The sequence below is a fragment of the Phyllobates terribilis genome, unplaced genomic scaffold, assembly GCF_046119375.1.
Source record: "Phyllobates terribilis strain yellow unplaced genomic scaffold, ASM4611937v1 Scaffold_377__1_contigs__length_1856515, whole genome shotgun sequence".
Taxonomy (NCBI): Eukaryota; Metazoa; Chordata; class Amphibia; order Anura; family Dendrobatidae; genus Phyllobates; species Phyllobates terribilis.
Window position 1 is genome coordinate 233028 of NW_027363137.1, and position 20051 is coordinate 253078.

General features: G+C 44.6%; 6 non-coding genes across 6 annotated transcripts; all 6 read left to right on the top strand.

The window, feature by feature from the left end:
- Positions 1–2459: 2459 nt before the first annotated feature.
- On the top strand, positions 2460–2650 carry LOC141223713 (U2 spliceosomal RNA). Its single transcript, XR_012291274.1, has one exon. It is a non-coding gene; the product is annotated as a U2 spliceosomal RNA (small nuclear RNA).
- A 2736-nt stretch (positions 2651–5386) lies between these two features.
- On the top strand, positions 5387–5577 carry LOC141223735 (U2 spliceosomal RNA). The gene has a single exon (XR_012291295.1). It is a non-coding gene; the product is annotated as a U2 spliceosomal RNA (small nuclear RNA).
- A 2734-nt stretch (positions 5578–8311) lies between these two features.
- LOC141223715 (U2 spliceosomal RNA) lies at positions 8312–8502 on the top strand. Its single transcript, XR_012291276.1, has one exon. It is a non-coding gene; the product is annotated as a U2 spliceosomal RNA (small nuclear RNA).
- Positions 8503–14653: 6151 nt separating this feature from the next.
- On the top strand, positions 14654–14843 carry LOC141223766 (U2 spliceosomal RNA). The gene has a single exon (XR_012291322.1). It is a non-coding gene; the product is annotated as a U2 spliceosomal RNA (small nuclear RNA).
- A 1115-nt stretch (positions 14844–15958) lies between these two features.
- On the top strand, positions 15959–16149 carry LOC141223587 (U2 spliceosomal RNA). Its single transcript, XR_012291155.1, has one exon. It is a non-coding gene; the product is annotated as a U2 spliceosomal RNA (small nuclear RNA).
- A 1115-nt stretch (positions 16150–17264) lies between these two features.
- On the top strand, positions 17265–17455 carry LOC141223598 (U2 spliceosomal RNA). Its single transcript, XR_012291166.1, has one exon. It is a non-coding gene; the product is annotated as a U2 spliceosomal RNA (small nuclear RNA).
- Positions 17456–20051: the final 2596 nt, after the last annotated feature.

The window sequence follows — 20051 nt, forward strand, 5'->3', positions numbered from 1 at the left end:
AGATCTATGGGTCCATGACATCGCTGACAGCTGGCATTGCCATCCATGTGCTGTCTGTGATAACACTGTTACCATAGGAGAAGCTTCTCAATTTATGGATTTATTTTGCATACAAGAAAAGCTGATGAAACGCTGAAGATAAAAACTGACCACTTTCAGACATTTTTTGCATATACGATAAGTCACTGACATCTGATTAAGGCCTAAGGCCCCGTTCACATGTCAGGTTTTAATCAGTGTTTTTTTCTCATTTTCATCTGATTTTGGTCAGTGTGGCAGTTTTTCTCCTCAGTGGGGCATATTTTTTTATATGTAAAGTAAAAAGCTAAAGGTTTCCTAGCCTCGCTTGCCCGGCCTATAGACACTGGAAAACAGGCAGTACAGGCAACATGGTTGGTTCTGGCCATTTTTCTGACAGACTCATTGACTTCAATAGATGATCTTTATCTACAAATCGGATGAAAATCGGACCGGTCTCAGTTCTGATTTACAGATCAATCGTCCACAAAAAATAGAGCTGTAAACCTGTCCCTGGTCTATAACGGAGCATATTCTACCTGTTAGAGAAATAACCAGACGTGAAAAGAGCCATGTGCTATTCTTACAGGGAAGGGGCCACGATTTTATGTTTTGTATTAATAATTATGTAATCAATTATTTTTAATACAAAATTAAATGTACCACTTTATTAGTTTTTTATTTATTTATTTTTACATTGGCCACTAGGGGCTGCCATTTTTATTTGGGGGGGGGGTGTAAGAAGCGCTCTTACACACCTCATTTACGGCAGCCCTGGCCATAAGAGACAGTAGTCTGTCACCGACCCTATCTCTAACATTAGAGGCCGCTCCTCCTGCCTCTAGCTGTGACCTGGGCACGCCCCCTTGGCTGTTCAGGCCGCAGCCGTGGGAGGAGATTGCAGCCATCTTTGTGGAGCCTGCAGTGTAAGCTGTACATTCCCCCTGTCGTTGCACGCACTGCTCAGTCAGAGCGTGCCATGACAGGAGCTGCCGGGGAGGAAATGCCTGGGAGTGGAGGCCTCGAGTGAGTATCTGTGGCGGCGCCGTGCGGTGATCTCAGCTTCTCTGCTGTTATCACCGCCGACATCTTCAGGCAACACAGACACAGCGCTGCATGGAAACGTGGAAGGTGAGTAGAAGCGTTTATTGTTTTGATTTTTTTTTCCTTTGCATTGAATATATGGGGGCATAAAACCACAAGGATGGAGGAGGAGGAGTCATAAACCCACCAGGATGGAGGAGGAGGCATAAACCCACCAGGATGTAGGGGGCATATACACACCAGGATGGATGGAGGGGGGGCATATACCCACCAGGATGGATGGAGGGGGTATATACCCACCAGTATGGAGGGGGGGTATATACCCACCAGGATGGATGGAGGGGGGGCATATACCCACCATGATGGATGTAGGGACATGAAGGACATGTGACATACACTGCCAATGACACATGCCCTTGCTTGTGTGAAAAAAATCACTTCGCTCCGTGTGTGCGCTGCTGATAGGCTGACAGATTGCACCTCCCACTGTAAATGCGGGAAAGAGAAAAAAAAATGGAGATCTTCATTATTCCTGCAGAGATCCATCCCCTGCCCCTCCCCCCACCCCGCTGTACACTCAAACTGCGTATAAACATTTATTTTCATCATTACTGAGAAAAAATCCAGTTATGATTTTGGTGCACGAACAGTTATCGAACATAACCTCGAACAGCCGAATTTTTCTCAAATCGTTCGTGTTCGCCGAACGGCTCGAACACCGCCCAAAACAGCTCGAATTTGAGATTGGCGAACAGTTCGAGTAGAACAACGCTCATCTCTAGTTGTCTCCCTCTGGTGGAACACTGACTTCTTTCATTTAACGCCTGCAGACTATAAAAAATAACCCAACCCAAAAAGTTTGGTTGATTAGTCTGTGGCATTCTTTTAAACTGTTGCTTATGGTGGTCTCTGTGAGCTTCTCAGTGCCGTTCAACCAGCCAGGTATCCTGCCTGCAGTAGATGGAATGTGGCAATGGAACACTGGCTGCGCGTGTCATAATAGGCTCTGAGCCTTTATATACCAGCGCACGGCAGCAGCCACCTTCAGTCTGCTGCTGGACAGCCAGCAGCAACAGGAAAGGTAAGTAATCAGCAACACTCCTGCTAAGGGTAGACAGCTGCTCGTCCCCCCCTTAATTGGTTCTCCTCCCTTCCACCGGTGTTGAGGCGGTGAGGCGGATGGGAACAGCAGGGGGTGAGGGTGCTGTGCTAAAATAGTTGGAGTCATGCAGATCTAAAACGCGTGGAATGCTGCAGCAGCAAGCCGAAAAGTGCAGGCATGTAAGGGATCTAGAGGTTGACAACATGTCTTCTTAACGGGAGTCCAGGTGGCCATCTCCACAAATGGACTTTTCAGGATCCGAGGGTGGCACCGTAGGCCGAAACCAATTCTGGTTATCGCTTCTCGGCCTTTTGGCTAAGATCAAGTGTAGTATCTGTTCTTATCAGTTTAATATCTGATACGTCCCCTATCTGGGGACCATATATTAAATGGATTTTTAGAACAGGGAGATGGTAAAAGAGCTTGCTCTGTCCACTCCACGCATTGACCTGGTATTGCAGCATTTCCAGGACCAGTGCACTCATTCTTTAATGCAGTTTCTAAAATCAGAAAGAATTGAATTCAATGGTTTTTGTTGCTTTTGCTTGTTTGTCGGATTTTTGGATGGACTTTTTGGCTTTGCTTTTCTTCTCCTCATTGTATTTTTCATGTTAAAAGTTGCAGAAGCCAGATGACAAACTCATTTTGGTTCAACTTCAGCAACTCTGCATTGCATAGCCATGTACTGTAATGCAATGCTATCTATCTAGCTCTCCCTCTTTACTTCCTTTTGGATAAACAGCCATATTAGGCAAGCATTTTGGAGATTTCACCTAACTAATTACTGGTGGTGAGATAAGCTGCACAATATAATTGTTCTTTCAGTATATTGTTGCACACACACCATCTATTTAGCAAATGCCCTTGTTAGCAACAGCAGCCATTTAACCTCACCTGAGCTAACAGGTACAGTGGTGGCCAAAAGTATTGGCACCCCTGCAATTCTGTCAGATAATACTCAGTTTCTTCCTGAAAATGTTTGCAATCAGAAATTCTTTGGTATTATTATCTTCATTTAATTTGTCTTCAATGAAAAAAACACAAAAAGAATTGCCCTAAAGCCAAATTGGATATAATTCCACACCAAACCTAAAAAAGGGGGTGGACAAAAGTATTGGCACTGTTTGAAAAATCATGTGATGCTTCTCTAATTCGTGTAATTAACAGCACCTGTAACTTATCTGTGGCACCTAACAGGTGTTGGCAATAACTAAATCACACTTGCAGCCAGTTAACATGGATTAAAGTTGACTCAACCTCTGTCCTGTGTCCTTGTGTGTACCACATTGAGCATGGAGAAAAGAAAGAAGACCAAAGAACTGTCTGAGGACTTGAGAAACCAAATTGTGAGGAAGCATGAGCAATCTCAAGGCTACAAGTCCATCTCCAAAGACCTGAATGTTCCTGTGTCTTCCGTGCGCAGTGTCATCAAGAAGTTTAAAGCCCATGGCACTGTGACTAACCTCCCTAGATGTGAACGGAAAAGAAAAATTGACGAGAGATTTCAATGCAAGATTGTGCGGATGGTGGATAAAGAACCTCGACTAACATCCAAACAAGTTCAAGCAACCCTGCAGTCCGAGGGTACAACAGTGTCAACCCGTACTATCCGTCGGCGTCTGAATGAAAAGGGACTGTATGGTAGGATACCCAGGAAGACCCCACTTCTTACCCCGAGACATAAAAAAGCCAGGCTGGAGTTTGCCAAAACTTACCTGAGAAAGCCTAAAACGTTTTGGAAGAATGTTCTCTGGTAAGATGAGACAAAAGTAGAGCTTTTTGGGAAAAAGCATCAACATAGAGTGTACAGGAAAAAAAAAGAGGCATTCAAAGAAAAAAACACGGTCCCTACAGTCAAACATGGCGGAGGTTCCCTGATGTTTTGGGGTTGATTTGCTGCCTCTGGCACTGGATTGCTTGACCGTGTGCATGGCATTATGAAGTCTGAAGACTACCAACAAATTTTGCAGCATAATGTAGGGCCCAGTGTGAGAAAGCTGGGTCTCCCTCAGAGGTCATGGGTCTTCCAGCAGGACAATGACCCAAAACACACTTCCAAAAGCACTATAAAATGGTTTGAGAGAAAGCACTGGAGACTTCTAAGGTGGCCAGCAATGAGTCCAGACCTGAATCCCATAGAACACCTGTGGAGAGATCTCAAAATGGCAGTTTGAAGAAGGCACCCTTCAAATATCAGGAACCTGGAGCAGTTTGCCAAAGAAGAATGGTCTACAATTCCAGCAGAGCATTGTAAGAAACTCATTGATGGTTAACAGAAGCGGTTGTTCGCAGCTATTTTGGCTAAAGGTTGTGCAACCAAGTATTAGGCTGAGGGTGCCAATACTTTTGTCTGGCCCATTTTTGGAGTTTTGTGTGAAATGATCAATGATTTGATTTTTGCTTCATTCTCTTTTGTGTTTTTTCCTTGCAAGCAAATTAAATGAAGATAATAATACCAAAGATTTGTGATTGCAATCATTTTCAGGAAGAAACTGAGTATTACCTGACAGAATTGCAGGGGTGCCAATACTTTTGGCCACCACTGTATGTGCGTTGGTTACTCTGCTGCACTTAAAATGTCTTTTTTGGCTTGCTCCAATGCCTTTTCTGAAACGTTGTCTCCCTCTGGTGGAACACTGACTTCTTTCATTTAACGCCTGCAGACTATAAAAAATAACCCAACCCAAAAAGTTTGGTTGATTAGTCTGTGGCATTCTTTTAAACTGTTGCTTATGGCGGTCTCTGTGAGCTTCTCAGTGCCGTTCAACCAGCCAGGTATCCTGCCTGCAGTAGATGGAATGTGGCAATGGAACACTGGCTGCGCGTGTCATAATAGGCTCTGAGCCTTTATATACCAGCGCACGGCAGCAGCCACCTTCAGTCTGCTGCTGGACAGCCAGCAGCAGCAGGAAAGGTAAGTAATCAGCAACACTCCTGCTAAGGGTAGACAGCTGCTCGTTCCCCCCTTAATTGGTTCTCCTCCCTTCCACCGATGTTGAGGCGGGTGGGAACAGCAGGGGGTGAGGGTGCTGTGCTAAAATAGTTGGAGTCATGCAGATCTAAAACGCGTGGATTGCTGCAGCAGCAAGCCGAAAAGTGCAGGCATGTAAGGGATCTAGAGGTTGACAACATGTCTTCTTAACGGGAGCCCAGGTGGCCATCTCCACAAATGGACTTTTCAGGATCCGAGGGTGGCACCATAGGCCGAAACCAATTCTGGTTATCGCTTCTCGGCCTTTTGGCTAAGATCAAGTGTAGTATCTGTTCTTATCAGTTTAATATCTGATACGTCCCCTATCTGGGGACCATATATTAAATGGATTTTTAGAACAGGGAGATGGTAAAAGAGCTTGCTCTGTCCACTCCACTCATTGACCTGGTATTGCAGCATTTCCAGGACCAGTGCACTCATTCTTTAATGCAGTTTCTAAAATCAGAAAGAATTGAATTCAATGCTTTTTGTTGCTTTTGCATGTTTGTCGGATTTTTGGATGGACTTTTTGGCTTTGCTTTTCTTCTCCTCATTGTATTTTTCATGTTAAAAGTTGCAGAAGCCAGATGACAAACTCATTTTGGTTCAACTTCAGCAACTCTGCATTGCATAGCCATGTACTATAATGCAATGCTATCTATCTAGCTCTCCCTCTTTACTTCCTTTTGGATAAACAGCCATATTAGGCAAGCATTTTGGATCTTTCACCTAACTAATTACAGGTGGTGAGATAAGCTGCACAATATAATTGTTCTTTCAGTATATTGTTGCACACACACCATCTATTTAGCAAATGCCCTTGTTATCAACAGCAGCCATTTAACCTCACCTGAGCTAACAGGTACAGTGGTGGCCAAAAGTATTGGCACCCCTGCAATTCTGTCAGATAATACTCAGTTTCTTCCTGAAAATGATTGCAATCACAAATTCTTTGGTATTATTATCTTCATTTAATTTGTCTTCAATGAAAAAACAGAAAAACAATTGCCCTAAAGCCAAATTGGATATAATTCCACACCAAACCTAAAAAAGGGGGTGGACAAAAGTATTGGCACTGTTTGAAAAATCATGTGATGCTTCTCTAATTCGTGTAATTAACAGCACCTGTAACTTACCTGTGGCACCTAACAGGTGTTGGCAATAACTAAATCACACTTGCAGCCAGTTAACATGGATTAAAGTTGACTCAACCTCTGTCCTGTGTCCTTGTGTGTACCACATTGAGCATGGAGAAAAGAAAGAAGACCAAAGAACTGTCTGAGGACTTGAGAAACCAAATTGTGAGGAAGCATGAGCAATCTCAAGGCTACAAGTCCATCTCCAAAAACCTGAATGTTCCTGTGTCTTCCGTGCGCAGTGTCATCAAGAAGTTTAAAGCCCATGGCACTGTGGCTAACCTCCCTAGATGTGGACGGAAAAGAAAAATTGACGAGAGATTTCAATGCAAGATTGTGCGGATGGTGGATAAAGAACCTCGACTAACATCCAAACAAGTTCAAGCAACCCTGCAGTCCGAGGGTACAACAGTGTCAACCCGTACTATCCGTCGGCGTCTGAATGAAAAGGGACTGTATGGTAGGATACCCAGGAAGACCCCACTTCTTACCCCGAGACATAAAAAAGCCAGGCTGGAGTTTGCCAAAACTTACCTGAGAAAGCCTAAAACGTTTTGGAAGAATGTTCTCTGGTAAGATGAGACAAAAGTAGAGCTTTTTGGGAAAAAGCATCAACATAGAGTGTACAGGAAAAAAAAAGAGGCATTCAAAGAAAAAAACACGGTCCCTACAGTCAAACATGGCGGAGGTTCCCTGATGTTTTGGGGTTGATTTGCTGCCTCTGGCACTGGATTGCTTGACCGTGTGCATGGCATTATGAAGTCTGAAGACTACCAACAAATTTTGCAGCATAATGTAGGGCCCAGTGTGAGAAAGCAGGGTCTCCCTCAGAGGTCATGGGTCTTCCAGCAGGACAATGACCCAAAACACACTTCCAAAAGCACTATAAAATGGTTTCAGAGAAAGCACTGGAGACTTCTAAGGTGGCCAGCAATGAGTCCAGACCTGAATCCCATAGAACACCTGTGGAGAGATCTCAAAATGGCAGTTTGGAGAAGGCATCCTTCAAATATCAGGAACCTGGAGCAGTTTGCCAAAGAAGAATGGTCTACAATTCCAGCAGAGCATTGTAAGAAACTCATTGATGGTTAACGGAAGCGGTTGTTCGCAGCTATTTTGGCTAAAGGTTGTGCAACCAAGTATTAGGCTGAGGGTGCCAATACTTTTGTCTGGCCCATTTTTGGAGTTTTGTGTGAAATGATCAATGATTTGATTTTTGCTTCATTCTCTTTTGTGTTTTTTCCTTGCAAGCAAATTAAATGAAGATAATAATACCAAAGATTTGTGATTGCAATCATTTTCAGGAAGAAACTGAGTATTACCTGACAGAATTGCAGGGGTGCCAATACTTTTGGCCACCACTGTATGTGCGTTGGTTACTCTGCTGCACTTAAAATGTCTTTTTTGGCTTGCTCCAATGCCTTTTCTGAAACGTTGTCTCCCTCTGGTGGAACACTGACTTCTTTCATTTAACGCCTGCAGACTATAAAAAATAACCCAACCCAAAAAGTTTGGTTGATTAGTCTGTGGCATTCTTTTAAACTGTTGCTTATGGCGGTCTCTGTGAGCTTCTCAGTGCCGTTCAACCAGCCAGGTATCCTGCCTGCAGTAGATGGAATGTGGCAATGGAACACTGGCTGCGCGTGTCATAATAGGCTCTGAGCCTTTATATACCAGCGCACGGCAGCAGCCACCTTCAGTCTGCTGCTGGACAGCGAGCAGCAGCAAGAAAGGTAAGTAATCAGCAACACTCCTGCTAAGTGTAGACAGCTGCTCGTCCCCAACTTAAATGTTCTCCTCCCTTCCACCGGTGTTGAGGCGGGTGGGAACAGCAGGGGGTGAGGGTGCTGTGCTAAAATAGTTGGAGTCATGCAGATCTAAAACGCGTGGATTGCTGCAGCAGCAAGCCGAAAAGTGCAGGCATGTAAGGGATCTAGAGGTTGACAACATGTCTTCTTAACGGGAGTCCAGGTGGCCATCTCCACAAATGGACTTTTCAGGATCCGAGGGTGGCACCGTAGGCCGAAACCAATTCTGGTTATCGCTTCTCGGCCTTTTGGCTAAGATCAAGTGTAGTATCTGTTCTTATCAGTTTAATATCTGATACGTCCCCTATCTGGGGACCATATATTAAATGGATTTTTAAAACAGGGAGATGGTAAAAGAGCTTGCTCTGTCCACTCCACGCATTGACCTGGTATTGCAGCATTTCCAGGACCAGTGCACTCATTCTTTAATGCAGTTTCTAAAATCAAAAAGAATTGAATTCAATGCTTTTTGTTGCTTTTGCTTGTTTGTCGGATTTTTGGATGGACTTTTTTGCTTTGCTTTTCTTCTCCTCATTGTATTTTTCATGTTAAAAGTTGCAGAAGCCAGATGACAAACTCATTTTGGTTCAACTTCAGCAACTCTGCATTGCATAGCCATGTACTGTAATGCAATGCTATCTATCTAGCTCTCCCTCTTTACTTCCTTTTGGATAAACAGCCATATTAGGCAAGCATTTTGGAGCTTTCACCTAACTAATTACAGGTGGTGAGATAAGCTGCACAATATAATTGTTCTTTCAGTATATTGTTGCACACACACCATCTATTTAGCAAATGCCCTTGTTATCAACAGCAGCCATTTAAACTCACCTGAGCTAACAGGTATGTGCGCTGGTTACTCTGCTGAACTTAAAATGTCTTTTTTGGCTTGCTCCAATGCCTTTTCTGAAACGTTGTCTCCCTCTGGTGGAACACTGACTTCTTTCATTTAACGCCTGCAGACTATAAAAAATAACCCAACCCAAAAGTTTGGTTGATTAGTCTGTGGCATTCTTTTAAACTGTTGCTTATGGCAGTCTCTGTGAGCTTCTCAGTGCCGTTCAACCAGCCAGGTATCCTGCCTGCAGTAGATGGAATGTGGCAATGGAACACTGGCTGCGCGTGTCATAATAGGCTCTGAGCCTTAATATACCTGCGCACGGCAGCAGCCACCTTCAGTCTGCTGCTGGACAGCCAGCAGCAGCAGGAAAGGTAAGTAATCAGCAACACTCCTGCTAAGGGTAGACAGCTGCTTATCCCCCCCTTAATTGGTTCTCCTCCCTTCCACCGGTGTTGAGGCGGGTGGGAACAGCAGGGGGTGAGGGTGCTGTGCTAAAATAGTTGGAGTCATGCAGATCTAAAACGCGTGGATTGCTGCAGCAGCAAGCCGAAAAGTGCAGGCATGTAAGGGATCTAGAGGTTGACAACATGTCTTCTTAACGGGAGTCCAGGTGGCCATCTCCACAAATGGACTTTTCAGGATCCGAGGGTGGCACCGTAGGCCGAAACCAATTCTGGTTATCGCTTCTCGGCCTTTTGGCACGATCTATCAGGTTTACCTGTGTGGTCTTGCCTGTGAGGTGCTCTTGGTACCCTTTCTCTCGGCCTGGGGGGATCGTTCCTCTTCGGAGGGACTTAACCCCCCTGCTGCTATTGGGAGGAAGGATTAGTCCGGGAGCAACGGGAAGGGATCCCATGAAGGCTTGCGCCTTTCAGAGAGAAGAGTCGGTACGTTCCTGAGTGAAGGATGCCGGCAACGCTCACATATTCATCGGGTGATGCCCGGATGCGGAACACCGTGAGGATTGAAGTTGGAGCAGCATCGAGGATGGAGAAGAATTTGGACTACATCTGCCATAGGATTCTTCTTGGAGTTCTGGAGTTTCGGCAGGAAGATATATTCTACTTCCAGGACAACGAGTACAAGGGGACTTACACCATCACCTTCAAGAGCCAGGGATGCTGTCAGCAAATCGTACAAAAGGTAAACGAGAAAAACTACTTAGATGAATTGGATGGACTAACCTTTTGTCTCTTGTATGCTTATGACGAGATCCCCATCGTGGTGCATTTCCCAAACCCCTTTGTGGAAGCTGCAGACATCTCGACCTACCTTACCCGCTATTGTGATGATCTGAGATACCTGGGTACTGTGAAGAACGCGGTAGGCTTCTGGTGCGGCAAGAGAAGGTATATGGCCCGTCTAAAGAGGGACCTTAGTGGAGTGGGAGGAATGCTACACCCTCCCTCAACCTTCGTAATCGGTAAGAGCAGAGGCTACTTATTTTATCCTGGAATGCCAGTATGTTGCAGGAACTGTGGACAAATGGGTCATACCCAAACATCCTGCACGGGCAGGAAAGTAGACCGCTGCAATAATTGCAGCTGTTATGGACATTTAATGAAGGACTGTCCCGCTGGGAGGAAATGTAATCTCTGCGGTGAGGCGGGGCACATGTTCCGAGGATGCTCCAACAGGACCAGGACCTACGCAGAAGCTGCATCTTCTGAAGCTGAGCCGATGCGCCCACCGGTCTTCACTGGCAGGCCGGCGTCGGAGGGTGGTTCGAAGGGCGAGAAGGCTGGGATGGAGCAGGGAGCCGGAGGCCCCTCTGGGGCGGCCCCTGCATCGAAGTCCCTTAACGATGGGCGGACCTCGCATGGACCGGAGCGGGGGGGTCCTCCTTCTGGGAGGGTATCCTCCGTATCGATGGTTCCCGATACCGATCCTGTTGGGCTGGAGGGTGGTGCCCCTGTGCGGTTGGCTATAGGGGACCACGCAGCGATGGCCTCAGGATCTTCCAGGGCGATTAGCCAGCCAGATGAGGGGGCTTTGCTTCTAGGTGGCGAACATCAGGAAATCTGTGTTGCTGATCTTGTCCTGATGGACCAGTCTCCCCCCCTGGAGGAGGTGGAGGAAGAGGAGGACTGCACCAGTGACCTAGTGGATTCTGCCCCGAAAAAGAGACGGAATGTCGAAGCCCCAGCGTCTCCTGGAATGTGGCTGGGAACCGTGACCTACGAGGGGGCAACCGCCGGCTCACAGAATATCGAGTCGTTTGGTTCCTCTAGCCCAGATGTCCTGGAGCAATTTGATATACAGGGCTTTGAGTCAGGTGTCCTCATGGAAGATCCACCACCCTGACCTATGAATGCCCACATTAAGACTTGTCTCACTGAATGTGAGGTCATTAAAGAGCCCAGTTCGTAGGGCTGCTCTATTTAAGTACTTAGAAACCACTGACTTTGACATATGTTTATTACAGGAATGCGGGATACAACATGCACTAAATTATAATGATATCAAGACAGATTGGAGACTGGGGCCCTCCATCTGGTCTGGCTCCAACGACAACAAGTCAGCGGGGGTGGGCTTCCTCTGTTATGGGAGAAATATTACTATAAATACTGTCACAGAAATAGTACCAGGCAGAGTGGTTTTAGTGCATTTTAAATTTAATGGTTTTATCCTACGTGTAATGAATGTTTATGCTCCCCCTGATAAGCAAGAGAGAATTAATTTATTTGGGATATTGCCATTGTACTGTACTGGGTCACCTCCCCTGATCGTAGGGGGTGATTTTAATTGTCTTTGTGCTAGTGAACAACGAGCGGGGGGTGACCCTTTACGCAAATTGGATAAGTCATGTCATCTATTGAAAGATTTTATAACTGATTTTAAATTATGCGATGCGTGGAGGTCACTCCTGCCGACGGACCCTGGTTACACGTGGTCCGGAAGAGGGGTGTCCTCCAGGATCGATTTTATTTTCCTATCAGATGATTTTAACCCTGTAAAATGTGTTTTAACATCAAATATATTTTCTGACCATAAGGGCTTGGAGGTGCACCTAGAATACCGGGATGAACAGAGGGTCAACAGGGGCCTCTGGCGTCTAAGTACTTACCTGCTGGAGGACCCTCTGATTCGACAAGACTTTGTTAAAGCATATCAAGCCTGGCGGCGACAAAAACCTTCTGATGCCCCTATGGTAACCTGGTGGGAAATTTTGAAAAAAAAAGTCAGAATGTTTTTTATAAAAGCAGGGAGACGTAAAGCCAGAGAGAAAAAAAGATGTTTTAGTGATCTTAACACCAAACTGCAAACACTTTTTAAATTCAAAGAGCTAGGGGTGGAGGTGGGAGATGATATTGCTAGCCTAAAAACTGAAATCCAGAACTGCATAGACACAAAGGGGAAAGAGATTATTTTTAACTCTAGAGTGCAGCACTTGGAGGAGGGGGAGAAGTGCTCTCGCTTCTTCTTCAAAAAAGTCAAGGATAAAAGAGAAGTGATCACAAATCTAGAGGGTGAAACATCTATGCAGGGAATGTTGAATGCTACTTTTAACTTTTATAAGCATCTTTTTAGTAAAAAGTATATTGATGAGTCCTTTTTATCTGATGCTCTTAATGATCTCGATTTTAAGTTAAATTTTACAGACCAGGAGTTTTTAGAACGCGATATTGTTTTAGAGGAATTATTTTATGTTTTTAAAAGTTTCTCTAAGGGTAAAGCACCTGGGTGTGACGGACTACCTGTAGAATTTTACCTTACTTTTTGGGACATTTTAAAAGAGGACCTTTTTATGCTTTTTAAAGAAGTTTTTATTTCTGAACAGTTGCCATTTTCGTGGAGGAGAGGAGTGGTGTCTTTGATATATAAAAAAGGTGACCGCAGTACTCTAGCGAATTGGAGACCCATAACTCTCCTAAATGTTGATTACAAGGTACTTGCTAAGGTGGTTGCTGACCGGCTCAGGAGTGTCATTGCCAAACTGATCCGGCCTGAGCAGGTGTGTAGTGTACCAGGCAGAAGTATTTCAGAGGTTTTAAACGTATTAAGGGATGTAATTTGGTATTCCAGAGACCGGGGTCAAAATGTAGCTCTTTTAGCCCTAGATTTTGAAAAAGCTTTCGATAGAGTCTCTCATAGATTTCTTTTTAGAGTTTTAAAAAGAATGGGTATCCCTAATATGCTTTTAAATTGTATTAAGATTTTATATAAAAATTGTTTTAGTCAAATTTCTCTTAATGGCTTTTTAACAGATGGAGTTCCCCTTGAGTCCGGAATGAAGCAGGGATGCCCCTTGTCGCCCATCCTGTTCATCTGCGCCATGGAGCCCCTGCTGAGCGCAATAAGGAAAGACAAAGTGATTAGAGGGGTTCCTGTTCCTGGCGGAGGTGGCAGTGATGTGAGAGTCTTTGGCTACATGGATGACGTGACGGTTGTGTGCGTGGACCCTGCTTCCCTCCGGAGGGCGGTGTTGCGCATTGAATTTTTTTCCCAGGCATCCGGGTTTAAACTTAATTTAAATAAATCTGAATGTCTGACTTTGGGATCCTGGGACACCGCCCAACTCCCGCAGCTCACTATAAAACGAGACAATGTAAAAATTCTTGGAGTTGTTTTTAACGAGGAGAATGTGGGAACTCAAAGCTGGGAGAATGTCATAGAAAAAATGTCAAAGAAAATATCATTTTGGGGTTTGAGGTCCCTAACAATGGAGGGGAAAATTTTAATTATAAAATCAGTGTTGTTACCCCTCATACTGTATATAGCTATGGTGTACCCCCCCTCTGATGTTTTAATTAAAAAAATGACTAGGATGATCTTTATGTTTTTATGGAACTCCAAAATGGAAAAATTAAGGAGAGAAATAATGAGGAAGAATAAAATGAACGGCGGAAGGGATGTCCCCGATTTACATATTTATTTGTATTTAAATTATTTCTGCTTTTGTTTCAAACATTTTAATGGTAATAGTGCGCTAAGTTATTTTTTAAAATATACTTGTGGGATGATTTTTAAAAGATGGTTTAAGTTGTCGTTGAATTCCCCTGTTTTACTATGCCCCCCCAAACACCAAGCAATCTTAGAAAAGACTGTTCGATTTTATAGCCTTGGTGATTTTAATATGGACATTTTTAAAGACCGCAAGAAGCTTTTATCTTTTCTGAGGAGGAATGAAGATGTGACCCCCATAGTAAATTTCTCAGAAGAGAGATCAAAGCAAGTTTGGAAGAATGTCTTCGGGAAATTCTTAGCAAATGGACATAAGGACATCGCATGGATGGTGGTCCACCAGTGCCTCCCCACCAGAGAGTTTCAACACAGGAGAGGCCTGGTGGCCAGAGCAAAATGCCCCAGAGACTCATGTGTTAATGACGAAACCACCTTGCACCTTATGTGGAATTGCCCATTTGCACAGGAACTTTGGCACAAAGTTGGGATTCTTTTAAAATGGACTTGCGGTTTAAGAGATTTTAACCATGAATATGTTTTATATGGCCTTTTTAAATGTCCGACCCCTCAACAGTATTGTATATGTTGGTGTATGATTAACTGTTTTAAAGACGCCCTTTGGAAGGCACGCAATATTTTACTTTTTAAACGTGATGCTATTTCTGTGAACGATTGTCTTAAAATTGCTTTTAGTCAGATGTATATTTATTACTTGAGGGATGTCAAATGTATTGGGAGGAGGGATGCTAATCGTATATGGGGTTTTTATGGGTGGAATTCTGTGTTTTATTAATGTATTGTTTGTGTTGCTGTTTTTGATTGTAAACCATCTTTTACGCACATAATAAAATATGTTGAAACCTGATCTGTTCTTATCAGTTTAATATCTGATACGTCCCCTATCTGGGGACCATATATTAAATGGATTTTTAGAACAGGGAGATGGAAAAAGAGCTTGCTCTGTCCACTCCACGCATTGACCTGGTATTGCAGTATCTCCAGGACCGGTGCACCCCTTCTTTAATGCAGTTTCTAAAATCAGAAAGAATTGAATTCAATGTTTTTTGTTCATTTTGCTTGTTTGTCGGATTTTGGGATGGACTCTTTGGCTTTGCTTTTCTTCTCCTCATTGGATTTTTCATGTTCAAAGTTGCAGAAGCCAGATTACAAGCTCATTTTGGTTCAACTTCAGCAACTGTGCATTGCATTGCCATGTAATGTGATGCAATGCTATCTTTCTAGCTCTCCCTTTTTACTTCCTTTTGGATAAACAGACATATTAGGCAAGCATTTTGGAGCTTTCACCTAAATAACTACAGGTGGTGAGATAAGCTGCACAATATAATTGACCTTTCAGTATATTGTTGCACACACACCATCTATTTAGCAAATGCCCTTGTTATCAACAGCAGCCTTTTAAACTCACCTGAGCTAACAGGTATGTGCGCTGGTTACTCTGCTGCGCTTAAAATTTCTTTTTTGGTTTGCTACAATGCCTTTTCTGAAACGTTGTCTCCTTCTGCTGGAACACTGACTTCTTTCATTTAATGCCTGCAGACTATAAAAGAGAACCCAACCCAAAAAGTTTGGTTGATTAGTCTGTGGCATTCTGTTAAACTGTTGCTTATGGCGGTCTCTGTGAGCTTCTCAGCGACATTCAGCCAGCCAGGTATCCTGCCTGCAGTAGATGGAATGTGGCAATGGAACGCTGGCTGCGCGTGTCATAATAGGCTCTGAGCCTTTATATACCTGTGCACAGCAGCAGCCACCTTCAGTCTGCTGCTGGACAGCCAGCAGCAGCAGCAGCAGGAGAGGTATGTAATCAGGAGCCCTCCTGCTAAGGGTAGACAGCTGCTCGTTCCACCCCACCCCCCGCCTTAATTGGTTCTCCTCCCTTCCAACGGTGTTGAGGCGGGTGGGAACAGCAGGGGGTGAAGGTGCTGTGTTTAAAGAGGTGGAGTTATGCAGATCTAAAACGCGTGGATTGCAGCAGCAGCAAGCCGAAAAGTGCAGGCATGTAAGGGATCTAGAGGTTGACAACATGTCTTCTTAACGGGAGTCCAGGAGCTCATCTCCACAAATGGACTTTTCAGGATCCTTGGGTGGCTCCGTAGTTTGAAACCAATTCTGGTTATCGCTTCTCGGCCTTTTGGCTAAGATCAAGTGTAGTATCTGTTCTTATCAGTTTAATATCTGATACGTCCCCTATCTGGGGACCATATATTAAATGGATTTTTAGAACAGGGAGATGGAAAAAGAGCTTGCTCTGTCCACTCCACGCATTGACCTGGTATTGCAGTATCTCCAGGACCGGTGCACCCCTTCTTTAATGCAGTTTCTAAAATCAGAAAGAATTGAATTCAATGTTTTTTGTTCATTTTGCTTGTTTGTCGGATTTTGGGATGGACTCTTTGGCTTTGCTTTTCTTCTCCTCATTGGATTTTTCATGTTCAAAGTTGCAGAAGCCAGATTACAAGCTCATTTTGGTTCAACTTCAGCAACTGTGCATTGCATTGCCATGTAATGTGATGCAATGCTATCTTTCTAGCTCTCCCTTTTTACTTCCTTTTGGATAAACAGACATATTAGGCAAGCATTTTGGAGCTTTCACCTAAATAACTACAGGTGGTGAGATAAGCTGCACAATATAATTGACCTTTCAGTATATTGTTGCACACACACCATCTATTTAGCAAATGCCCTTGTTATCAACAGCAGCCTTTTAAACTCACCTGAGCTAACAGGTATGTGCACTGGTTACTCTGCTGCGCTTAAAATTTCTTTTTTGGTTTGCTACAATGCCTTTTCTGAAACGTTGTCTCCTTCTGCTGGAACACTGACTTCTTTCATTTAATGCCTGCAGACTATAAAAGAGAACCCAACCCAAAAAGTTTGGTTGATTAGTCTGTGGCATTCTGTTAAACTGTTGCTTATGGCGGTCTCTGTGAGCTTCTCAGCGACATTCAGCCAGCCAGGTATCCTGCCTGCAGTAGATGGAATGTGGCAATGGAACGCTGGCTGCGCGTGTCATAATAGGCTCTGAGCCTTTATATACCTGTGCACAGCAGCAGCCACCTTCAGTCTGCTGCTGGACAGCCAGCAGCAGCAGCAGCAGGAGAGGTATGTAATCAGGAGCCCTCCTGCTAAGGGTAGACAGCTGCTCGTTCCACCCCACCCCCCGCCTTAATTGGTTCTCCTCCCTTCCAACGGTGTTGAGGCGGGTGGGAACAGCAGGGGGTGAAGGTGCTGTGTTTAAAGAGGTGGAGTTATGCAGATCTAAAACGCGTGGATTGCAGCAGCAGCAAGCCGAAAAGTGCAGGCATGTAAGGGATCTAGAGGTTGACAACATGTCTTCTTAACGGGAGTCCAGGAGCTCATCTCCACAAATGGACTTTTCAGGATCCTTGGGTGGCTCTGTAGTTTGAAACCAATTCTGGTTATCGCTTCTCGGCCTTTTGGCTAAGATCAAGTGTAGTATCTGTTCTTATCAGTTTAATATCTGATACGTCCCCTATCTGGGGACCATATATTAAATGGATTTTTAGAACAGGGAGATGGAAAAAGAGCTTGCTCTGTCCACTCCACGCATTGACCTGGTATTGCAGTATCTCCAGGACCGGTGCACCCCTTCTTTAATGCAGTTTCTAAAATCAGAAAGAATTGAATTCAATGTTTTTTGTTCATTTTGCTTGTTTGTCGGATTTTGGGATGGACTCTTTGGCTTTGCTTTTCTTCTCCTCATTGGATTTTTCATGTTCAAAGTTGCAGAAGCCAGATTACAAGCTCATTTTGGTTCAACTTCAGCAACTGTGCATTGCATTGCCATGTAATGTGATGCAATGCTATCTTTCTAGCTCTCCCTTTTTACTTCCTTTTGGATAAACAGACATATTAGGCAAGCATTTTGGAGCTTTCACCTAAATAACTACAGGTGGTGAGATAAGCTGCACAATATAATTGACCTTTCAGTATATTGTTGCACACACACCATCTATTTAGCAAATGCCCTTGTTATCAACAGCAGCCTTTTAAACTCACCTGAGCTAACAGGTATGTGCGCTGGTTACTCTGCTGCGCTTAAAATTTCTTTTTTGGTTTGCTACAATGCCTTTTATGAAACGTTGTCTCCTTCTGCTGGAACACTGACTTCTTTCATTTAATGCCTGCAGACTATAAAAGAGAACCCAACCCAAAAAGTTTGGTTGATTAGTCTGTGGCATTCTGTTAAACTGTTGCTTATGGCGGTCTCTGTGAGCTTCTCAGCGACATTCAGCCAGCCAGGTATCCTGCCTGCAGTAGATGGAATGTGGCAATGGAACGCTGGCTGCGCGTGTCATAATAGGCTCTGAGCCTTTATATACCTGTGCACAGCAGCAGCCACCTTCAGTCTGCTGCTGGACAGCCAGCAGCAGCAGCAGCAGGAGAGGTATGTAATCAGGAGCCCTCCTGCTAAGGGTAGACAGCTGCTCGTTCCACCCCACCCCCCGCCTTAATTGGTTCTCCTCCCTTCCAACGGTGTTGAGGCGGGTGGGAACAGCAGGGGGTGAAGGTGCTGTGTTTAAAGAGGTGGAGTTATGCAGATCTAAAACGCGTGGATTGCAGCAGCAGCAAGCCGAAAAGTGCAGGCATGTAAGGGATCTAGAGGTTGACAACATGTCTTCTTAACGGGAGTCAAGGAGCTCATCTCCACAAATGGACTTTTCAGGATCCTTGGGTGGCTCCGTAGTTTGAAACCAATTCTGGTTATCGCTTCTCGGCCTTTTGGCTAAGACCATTTGGTTGCAGCCTGATAGGTGCGAGTTCTCTGGAGGAATCCAGGCCTTTTTGCGAAAGGATTTGGCGATTTTCTGTGGTAATATACCGACAGGTTTTGAAGATGAACTTCGTGAAGAATACTATCCGAATTGGAGTGGATCCATCAGTTTCCGAGAGGAATAATGTGTCCTTCATCGTGGAGAAACTTTTGGAAGGAAAAGCTGGAGCAAAACGAGGCGACTTCTACAGCGTCAACGAGTTTCCTAAATCAGGTACATATGACGTGACTTTTGTAGAAGAAAATACCTGCCTTGATGTGTTTGAGTGGCTTCGGAGTCACACTGATGATCCTTTTTTGGAAGGGGTGTGGTTTGAACCCTTGTTTGGACTTCAAGAAAAGATTGTGTGGGTAACAGTTTATAACCCTTTTACTGAGCCAGCATTGCTTGAAGGCTTCCTTGCACGGTACTGTGATTATGTGCGTAAAGGGGAAAAGCAGTTTAATTCTTTAGGTATTTTCAACTGCAAATACAAGTTTCGGGTGAAACTGAAGAAGGATCCTGGAAGTGTGGGAGGCTTTAGACATCCTCCTGTGAATTTTTCTGTGGCGGGACATAGGGGCTTCCTTTACTATGTAGGGCAGCCTATGTATTGCAGGAAATGTTACTGCTTTGGACATGTGCAGGATGCATGTAAGAAAGGGCAATGTTGCCGTAACTGCAAAGAGGAGGGGCATGTGGCAAGTGCGTGCCCGAAGCCCAAGGCTTGTGACATGTGTGGAAGTGGTGAGCACATGTTTAAAGATTGCCCGCAGGGTGTGCCCAGGAAAACTGATAAGGAGAGGAAGAAGGAGGAGGAGGAGAGGAGGGTTTTGCAGCAGATAGAAAGAGAAACTGCTAGAATGGAGAGAGAGCAGAGGAGGCGGAGTGAAAGGTCTGCCCCTGAAACTGTGAGTCTGAGGCCTGCTTACCAGAAGGAGAAAAAGGCACCTAAAATGGAGAAGGAGCTTGTGAAAGAATTGAGGAGAATGGAGGGGCAGATGAATGCAGCGGGAGAAGGAAGGTGTCCGGATACGTTGGACTTTCAGGACGCTGTAGATGCTGCAGATTGTATGGAAACTGGGGAAGGGTCATCACACCCTTCAGATCCTGAGAATATTGAGGAGTACTTCTCCGATGAGGGTGGGGGGAGTAGAAAGTGTCACAGGGAGGGTGGTGGGGCAAATGATGAAGAAGATATCAAGGCACCGCAGCGAAAAGTGGGTGCCAAGAAAGCAAGGTGGGGTGATGGTGATGCTGCTAGCGGCTCGGAAACGAGTTGCTCGGTTCAGATGGTGGAAGAAGATAGTGGGGGTGCTGGTTAAGGTTGCCTTGCAATATGCGTGATAATGCCTATTATAAGCTTTGACTTAAGTCAAAGGCTTTTTCTTGTGAGTGGAGTTTTTGTAGTGTTTTTGTAACTTTTCTGTTTT